This window comes from Falco rusticolus, chromosome 1 (assembly GCF_015220075.1).
Source record: "Falco rusticolus isolate bFalRus1 chromosome 1, bFalRus1.pri, whole genome shotgun sequence".
NCBI lineage: Eukaryota > Metazoa > Chordata > Aves > Falconiformes > Falconidae > Falco > Falco rusticolus.
This window is the reverse complement of record NC_051187.1, coordinates 19676894-19684465: the sequence shown is the minus strand read 5'-3', so window position 1 is coordinate 19684465 and position 7572 is coordinate 19676894. Positions and strand designations below refer to the sequence as shown.

The 7572-nt window shown below is 38.7% G+C and overlaps 1 long non-coding RNA gene across 1 annotated transcript in view; it reads right to left on the bottom strand.

Annotated features, from left to right (window-relative positions):
* The window catches only part of LOC119141599, a 49768-nt gene extending 44281 nt beyond the window's left edge, over nucleotides 1-5487 (bottom strand). Inside the window, exon 1 of the long non-coding RNA XR_005101988.1 lies at nucleotides 5378-5487. This is a non-coding gene — a long non-coding RNA (uncharacterized LOC119141599). The remainder of the gene's footprint in view (nucleotides 1-5377) is intronic.
* Between the last annotated feature and the right edge of the window lie 2085 nt (nucleotides 5488-7572).

The following is a 7572-nucleotide window of genomic DNA, read 5'->3' as shown; positions in this document are numbered from 1 at the left end:
AAATGACTACAAGAAGAAAACAAATCATTGACTTTATTCTTTTTTTTTTTTTTTAATGAAAGCTGCTTGCAAATGAACACAGAAGTCAAAGCACATAATAATCTAACTTATTTATTGGAGCCAATGATGGCAACAACATCTGCCACAGACCACTCAAAAAAAAAATATCTGCATATTAAAACATTTATAGTGCCCTTAAAAGAAGTTCTGGGTTTTGGTAAACAAGACTATAAACTGAAAATTCTGCAAGTATTAGAAGATAGAGGACTATCTGCTGACAGACTAAACCAAAGCAACAAATATACTTTAGTGAAAAAGTCTAAGTTTTACTGTGTTTAAAAAGAGATTTAAAACTCTGCTTTTTTTAATAAAAAAGAACAAAACAATTTAGTAGAACTTTTACTTGGCTGGAAATTATTCAAATTCATTCCTCTATTTTTATCCACATAAACTGAACAGTAAGATGAATTATTCAACCATTAAATTAACATTTTGAAAAATGCTAATAAAGAGAGAGAACAATAATAGTTGCAATTAGCCAAATCCAGAGAGCATCTCTATTTTAACATCCGGCTGACATCTGATACATCCACCAGGGTTCATTACGATGCTGAACTAGCCTTTGCATTAGGACAGCATATGGTTCCTAACACACTTCTCTCTCTGATTTACCATAAAGGTGCTGCTTGTGATGTGACTGAACAGTGTTTTATTTCAAGTGAAACAATCTAAAACCAAAGCAATCTGGAGCAGGAACCTTTAACAACACCAAGGAAAATAGTCTACAAACAAACAAACAAAAAAAATGTGTCTTTAATGACATCTCTACTCCCATATTATGGAAATCACAAGAAACTAAGGAAGTTAAAACTTAAGTCACATTGGGTCACTTACACTATGAAAATCAGCAAGGATTTACAAGGAAAACCATAGACCAGGTAGAACAGTGATAGTACTGTTAAAATAAATGCATGAAAGTTTAGTTAGCTGCTTTCTCACAGCCAGGTGGGATTACTGCCTGTTAGGAGTGAAGCCAAACCCAGGTTCAAATCTACACCCTCAACCATGCCTACTAGCCTAGACTTAAAATCAGATTAGGGGCAGACGGATAGAGAAGATTTAGGAAGAACACATGTGATGCAACTTTGTAATCCCTCACGCAGCTATCAAGAAATCCTCACTTGACTTGAGCCCCTCTTCCTCTGCATTCCTGCAAACAGAATATGCCGAGTGAGAATATGCAAACTCAAGCTTGCAAAGCTCTTCTATTCAAAAAAACAGCAGGAAGAGAGTTGTACAAACATAACAGAGCTAGGTGAATCAATTCTTGACCAACATTTAGATAAAGAAATAAGGAAAAAATTAAGTATGCCACATCACTAGAAATGTGCATACTACATGATAACCCTAAAGCATACAGTAAGTATAAAGCTGCTGAACATTATATTCAGTATAATTTAAGAGTTACCAAGTTACAAATAAATACCTACCAAGTGCAAACTTTAAGAGCAATAATACTATCCTAGCTACCTTTTTTGGGAAAAAAAACAACAACAACAAACAAATATATAACTTAATATAACCATGCACTGAGGAAAAACAAAACCAAACAGATCCCCTGCCCTGCACTCAGGCAGCATGTTTTTGCACCCCACTGGCTCTCCAACACATAGCTACTATTATTCCTTAAAACATGCCAACATCTCTTAAGCCAAAAATAACAATAAGTGGTAAATAATGTTATCTACAAATATTAGACCATTTACAACAGATCTGGCTTGTGCTGAGAGACTAGTTTCCCTAGCTCTGTGCATTTGTATGCTCTCTGACTTCGTCAGAAGACAGCACTACTCTGCCAGCACCCCCACTGCTCAGGTAGGACCATCTGTGCCAGACCCTCATAAATACATTCACTTAACTTCAGAGAACAGCCACTCTGACATCAGTGGGACTTCTGCATGCAGTTACCTACACCCTCAAGGACTTCTCAAGATAAAACCCTCTCCATTTAGAAGCCCTTCACTGCAAACACCAGAGTTGGTACACAGATCAAAATTTTCAGAGGCCTAAGGGAGTGACATACTCAGTTTTCAATTACTTTCAATCACCATTTGCATCAAATTCTTATTAGCCTTTTTTACAATCATTACAAGAATACATACTGAGTAGCATACCGTGAACCACATTATGGCCAGTATACAGGATGTTACATTTTGCAAGATATTACCCTACAGAATTAATGGTCTTCCCAATATTTTATATTTGGCAGAGAGAGATGATGACAAGAGAATGCATGAGAATGTACCAAATGAAGTGTATCAGGAAGGTCCATCACGCTAAAGACATGGCAAAATTGTAATAAAATATTTGTGATTAAAGCAAATCCACGGCAGATGAAAAACCCATTCAAACCAACAGTATGATTCTGGACCACACTTTAGATGAGCTGAATATCTGCTACAGAAACTCCAAAATCACAGATTTTAAATGAAGAAAAGATAAGGTTCTTTTGTTGTGTTAGAGACTTATTCATTATTTGTAAATTTGTATGTGTTATTCATATCCTCTGTGATCTGTGTTTAACAGGCTAGGGCATTCTCTCACATGCACCAATATATTCCATGCTTGTGACCATACACATGATCACAAGGCGGAGGGGAAAGAAGAAATAGAGAAGGAAATCTAAGCACCATACTGTATTATGTATTTTTCTTGGCAATAAGTCTTCGAAGAATTATCAGACATAAAAAACAAAAGGGAAAAGAACACTCTAACATCTTTTTTTGTGCGTGTTTTGCTTGACTTTCTTGACATACTGTAGCTACACAAGAGAGGTTTGTCTTCCCTATATAAAGTTATTTGTTCCAAGCACCTTAAAGTATTTTCTCCAATGCATTCCATATTTAACATGGTTGGACATTTCAAAGAAGTTATAAGAAAAATAATGTAATGACTTTTATTAAAAAAAGAGTCACATTTTAAAAAGACTGCAAGTTATTAACTAATATAAATTGTCTGGGTTCCCCTTCCCACCCCCTTTCAGGCTCTTGCATCTAGAATTTTATTGTCTTGCTTCAGTGATTCTGGTGATTCAGGTACACGCAAAAGAAATCCCATTGAAATATGGGTGCAAGAGGAAAAAGTCATACTATAAATTACAATTCTGGAACAATTCTTTTTTTAAAAAAGTTAAAAACTATATTTATTTAACTACTTTTGTTTATATAAGAAGAATAATCCTTGTACAATCCTTATCTAGTACTTAAAAAATAATTTTTGACACAGTCACTGATAGCACAGTAGTAGTTTTCTTAGAACTTGTAGAGCTGGTGACACCTTAAATTGCACCTACCATAAATTAAGTGTTTTGCACACACTGCAAATCTATTTAAGATAGATTTGCATTAAAGATCATTTTAAGTAGTAGTCTGAAAACAGGGGGAGAAAGAAAGAAAAGAATGATGTTTTCCCAGTCCAAGGCTAACAACATTTGCTTAATCAGCCTAAACCAAACACATTATGCAAACAGCTATTTCTGTCTAGGGAAAAAAAAAATCTTAACTGTAATTACCATAAAAATACCTTATTACCAAACAGAAGAAAGTCTTCACTGTTTCCCTCTCCAGTATATGATTAGGAAAAATTTGCACTCTAAAGTTTAGGATTTATTAGTTTAACCTTTTTTTTTTTAATTGCATCTTTCATTCAAACTTCAGAAAATTCAAATAGCAATTTATATTGAAACTATGTTTGCAAGCTCTTTTTTCTTGACATGAGCCCAAATTTACAGTTATAAGACTTCAGGCTAAAGTAGGCTGCTACCCATATGTTTTCCTCTTCTTGGTATAAAACCTGAAGACTCATTTGCTTTCGTTGATACAGTTCTTTTCAGATACCTGCATACCTTTAACCCTGGCACAGCACCGAGCTACTTTAAAACAACAGTGATTAATAAGTATTACAGAACAGATAAAGTATTAAATAACACATCAATGTTACTTTGTGTCTCTAATTTTGCACACAAAGCTTGAAAAGTGCAACTGGTCTACTGGCTTTTGAAAATAAGTTTAAGCTACTGGCTGAAACAAATATTTGGATTCCAGAGTGCTAATGTTCCATTTTTACACTTAAGACTTCCAGATCTGTGCATAAATGTGTGTTTAGACTACTAAATATCAAAACCAGTAAACACTTTTACATAAGCTTTTTCTGACTTCCTAAACCATTTATAGTCTAACACAAACAAAACCAAAACATTCACTAGCTGAAGAACTACATAATTCACCAGGCATCCCCTCACTGCAATAATGTGAACGGAATCTTAAAGTAGCATCTCCCATGTGTGGCCATAGCAAAAAATTTAATTGAGAACTACTGATTTGTTCCTCACAAAAATAATGAATGATGGAGTTAGTTCATAAAATAAAATTTAAATCCAGTCCTTTCAGAAGCCAAAATGGGCAATTATTTTTTTTTGTCCAGATAAAGAAACAAACATGCACAAAGAGTATTTGTTTGCACTGAAAATACTGAAATTACTGAAAATAAACAGCAGTAGGAACACCACTAATGCATACTGGATTTATTCCTCTGAGTGCTACTCAGCTAGCACATTGATGAAAAATTTAGGTATCAATATAACAAATGTTGAATGATTATGAACTGCCAGATCTCAGCAAACAGCCATCAGTGTGAAACCATTACCAAACACGAGCCCTCCCCAGTGGTGAAAAGCTGGCAGTCGGTGCTATTCAGCATTTTGTAACAATGATTTTTTTTGTCTGTTACCGACACGTCAAGATTCCTTTCTGGTACCCTATGGTTACAGATTTCCGAGCTTAGGCTCAGCCTAGCGAGGGGCACAGAGATAAGCAGGAAGCCAGACAACCTAGCAGCCTTTACCAAGATTAACCTCTCCAAATAAACACATGCCACAAGATGCCAAAGGGCGCTCGGAAGCAGCTTCCAAGATCCACTGAATTCACACCAACTTTGCTGCAAACTGTTAGCAAGCATGCTACACGCCTCAGGGCCAATACTGATGTGCAAACCCCTATTAAACCTCCGCAATTCAGCCATCTGAGTAACAAAGCCCCAAAATATTTTGCTGCTTAGATAAATTGGAGACTTATTATTCTGAATCTATCGATTTTTGGCTAGGGCACACAAGAGGAGAGTAAAACCATTAAAAATTTATTCCTGACAAAACCAATTAGGCCCAGCTGCACAACAGAGACCGCCGTTAGTCGCATTACTCAAACTTCTTATTCACACACCCGTCACCAGAAGATTAATTACGTCAACTAAGAAGCAGCAGGAGCAGGCGGGTGGATGACAGACTCCCAAGCTAGCGCTGAGGTGATTTACCGACACCCACCTCGCCGGCAGCGGTTTCCTGCCGCCCGGCAGGGAGCACCCGGGCTACCGCCGCTTCCCGCGGCCCGTCATCTCCCGTGCACCGCCTACTATCGCGATATGGCCAGGCCAGCCGACAGGGCCCCCGCCGGCGGCTCCGGGCACGGGGTGAGGCGGCCGCCTCACGGCGCTGACCGCTGGTGGGGGCTGGCCCGCCCCGCCCGCTGATTGGCCGCCGCGGGGGTTTGAAGGGAAGGGCGGGAAAAGCCGGTGGGCGCCAGCGGGGTTACTCCGCCTCAGGTCGGCAGCGCGGTGCCGGGCCGTCTCCTGCGGTGCCGGAAAGGGCGCGCTTCGTGCGCGCAGAGTGAGAGGTGGAAGGCCCGGCGGCGGGCGGGGATGAGTCATGGGCTCAAAACAAGGCAGGTGTGGCTCCGCGCTTCCTACAGGACTCCTTTCCTTCCCCTTCCTTTCCTTTCCAGAAGCCTCTGGGGAGGCGGCTGCCCAGCAGATTCGTGCTGTTGGAGCGGCTGCGAGTGGCCACGCACCGAGCTCTCTCGGGTAGAAGCAAATCACTAACAACACCACCACCCCACCCCCACCCACCCACCCCCCCAAAAAAAACCCACACCACAAAACAACAACAACAACCACCACCACCACTGGAGAAGGGAATTTGCATAATCTGGATGAACAAAGAATCTTAAGATCTCGCTCAGGCAGCCAGTGAAGAATTTAATTTCAACCACATGAATAAACCCAGCATGTTTGTGCCTGTCTGAGGCTCCAGGCCTAAATGATTACTTCAGGTATTTATTATACTTGTCTTTAACTTTATGACTTTAGAATTAAAAAAAAAACCAACAAACAACCCCAAAACCTATGGAAAAGTATTTTCTACCAAATACCCAGTTAATCTAAGGAGATAAACTGCAATACTTTTAAGTGCAAGCTTTTTCTTTGGCTGGAAATTATCTTTCTCATTTTAAATTATCTTGCAGAAGTGTAAACGTTAGCTAATGTAATAGTCTTCATTATTTGTCACCATAAGATATCTACATGGTGACACTTATGCTTGTGTTTCCTGCAAGCGTCTGTCACCAGATAGCCACAGGAAGCATACGCGTGTATTTCCCAGCTGCAAAAAACACTTCTGGACTGTTATTTCAAATCTAGTTTATGACAAATGCCAGCTGGTTAACTCCTGGGCGGAGAACATCTTTAAAAGGTATATGACATCTTGGTGTTAAAGAGACTTGGTGTATCTGGGGCAGAAAGTTTTATTTCCTCTGAATTTATAATCGGGTCTCTGTGCACGTTTTAATTTTAGGGGACATGTGTACCCTCTGTTCTCCTGACTTATGAAACTGTACAGACATCAAAGTAGTCAGCAGGTTTAATTATATAAGGTTTAATTATTACATACAAGGGTGGTAAGGTATGCATCTGGGAAATAAAAACATGATTTTCAAAACAAGATGAATGCCAGTGAACAGAATAACATTTGTGTAACTGTGGTATGCTGTAGCTTTTGCAAAATCATTCATAAAGAAAATGTTTTGGGTTTGAGTTTTGGTTTTGGTGTTTGGTTTTTTTACTAAAATAGGGTCTAGGTATTTCTAGCTTTCAGGTCTGGTGCATGTAGCACCTTTCATAGCTGAAACTGGGTCTGCTACGTATGCTCAAAAGATACTTTGTATGCCTGTTTCTTTGCTTGGCTGCATGTGGGAGAAAACACACTAGGCAGCGTACGCTAGCAATTACTCCATAAAAGTAATAATGATAATTTACTGAAAGCTTTACTATCACTGCCAGACATTTCCCCTTGCCCAGGTTTGCTACTCCAATTTTTTCTTGCCTTTATTGAAAAAGCAAAAGCTACGTACACTTCTATAGCCAAGCAAGTACAAGAAGTACAACTGTGCGCATAACTGTTCCAGTAAATATGGTAAAACTGGCATATTCCAGTGATTTGCCATCTGGAATAATTTTTTACTCTTTATAGCTAAACTATAAAGATTATAAAATACCCAGTTTGATATTCCCCTCTTCTGATTGATTCTGTCATTCAGTAGGAAAGGAAGAACTGAAAGTGTTTAGAACTCCTCTCCCATGTGTTAACTTCCTTTTGTAAAATAGATTTCATTTTGTGTTTTCTATATTACTGTTTGTAACTTCCCTGCCTGTTTTTATTTCTTGCTCCAAATTACTTTCATATGC